Source organism: Acanthisitta chloris, unplaced genomic scaffold, assembly GCF_000695815.1.
Source record: "Acanthisitta chloris isolate BGI_N310 unplaced genomic scaffold, ASM69581v1 scaffold10500, whole genome shotgun sequence".
Classification (NCBI taxonomy): domain Eukaryota; kingdom Metazoa; phylum Chordata; class Aves; order Passeriformes; family Acanthisittidae; genus Acanthisitta; species Acanthisitta chloris.
The window spans coordinates 1-1772 of NW_008653356.1; positions in this window are offsets into that span (position 1 = coordinate 1).

Sequence of the window (1772 nt, forward strand, 5' to 3'; positions counted from 1 at the left end):
TGCGGCGGGCGGTGTTCAGTGCTTCTGGCACACAGGGTCTGACTGTCCTGCGACACAGGGTGGGCCGTCCTGGGACACAAGGTTTGTCCGTCCTGCGACACAGTGTCTGGCCGTCTTGGCAGACAGGGTCTGGCTGTCCTGAGATACAAGGCTTAGCTGTTCTGGCACACAGGGTCTGGTTGTCCTGGCACACTGGATCTGGTTGTTCTGGGACCCAGGGTCTGGCCGTCCTGCGACACAGGGTTTGCGACACAAGGTTTGGCTGCTTGGGACGCAAAGGTTTGGCTATCCTGGGATGCAGGGGTTAGGTTTAGCTGTCCTGGCACACAGGGTTTGGCTGTCCTGGCAGACAGGATCTGGCTGTCCTGGCACACATGGTTTGGCTATCCTGGGACACAAGGTTTAGCTGTTCTGGCACACAGGGTCTGGTTGTCCTGGCACACTGGATCTGGTTGTTCTGGGACTCAGGGTCTGGCCGTCCTGCGACACAGGGTTTAGCTGTCCTACGAAACAGGGTTTGGCTGTCCTGGGATGCAAAGGTTTGTCTATCCTTGGACACAGGGTTTGGCTGTGCTGGGACACAGGGTTTGGCTGTGCTGGCACACAGGGTTTGGCTGTCCTGGCACACGTGGTTTGGCTGTCCTAGGACACATGGTTTGGCTGTCCTGGCACACATGGTTTGGCTATCCTGGGACACAAGGTTTAGCTGTTCTGGCACACAGGGTCTGGTTGTCCTGGCACACTGGATCTGGTTGTTCTGGGACTCAGGGTCTGGCCGTCCTGCGACACAGGGTTTAGCTGTCCTACGAAACAGGGTTTGGCTGTCCTGGGATGCAAAGGTTTGTCTATCCTTGGACACAGGGTTTGGCTGTGCTGGGACACAGGGTTTGGCTGTGCTGGCACACAGGGTTTGGCTGTCCTGGCACACGTGGTTTGGCTGTCCTAGGACACATGGTTTGGCTGTCCTGGCACACATGGTTTGGCTGTCCTGGCACACAAGGTTTGGCTGTCCTGGCACAGAGGGTTTGGCTGTCCTGGGACACAGGGTTTGGCTATCCTGGGACACAGGGTTTGGCTGTCCCAGGACACTGCTCTGCCTCTGCAGTGTGGTCCTGTCCCAGCACTTTGCTGTCTGTTGTGCCTCTGTTTGCTGTGGACACTGTGACAAGCAAGGGACCACAGACTGTGACAGGTACTGTGGGATTTATCCCATTAGCCATGAGCCAGCTGTGTATTGATGCTGGGAAAAATAATTGGGAATCACCGCTGTTTGAGGTGCTTTGTAGTACTGGCAGTTTGGTGGTTTTTCTGCTCCACGTGCAGAAAGAAATGCAAAGATAAAGTAGTATTTGTCCTGTCATCAGGGTTGCCCGACCTTTGGGCACAGGCTGGGGTCTGCCAGGGGTCTGCAGCCTGTGCTCAGGGCGCTAGGGGGGGTCTCAGAGTCGGTGTGCATTTGGAATTTGGCAGGGAAGGCAGGAGTGCGAGTGTGTGCTTTGAGCAGAGGGGAGTTGAAGTCCTGATTCTGTCACAGCAGGAGCCTGCAAGGAGGGGAACTCGCCAGAAATCCTGAGCTGGTATATACAAAAGCTATTTGAACCCAGAATCTTAGGATTCCAGGTGTGACCCTGGGGGAAATTCACTTCTTATAATCATAGAATTGTTTGGCTTGGAAAAGACCTTTAAGATCATCGAGTCCAGCCATTAACCTCACCCTTGCAGCTCCACCACATCTCCCTGGGGACGGGGAGGGAGGAAACCCCGCAGGCAGG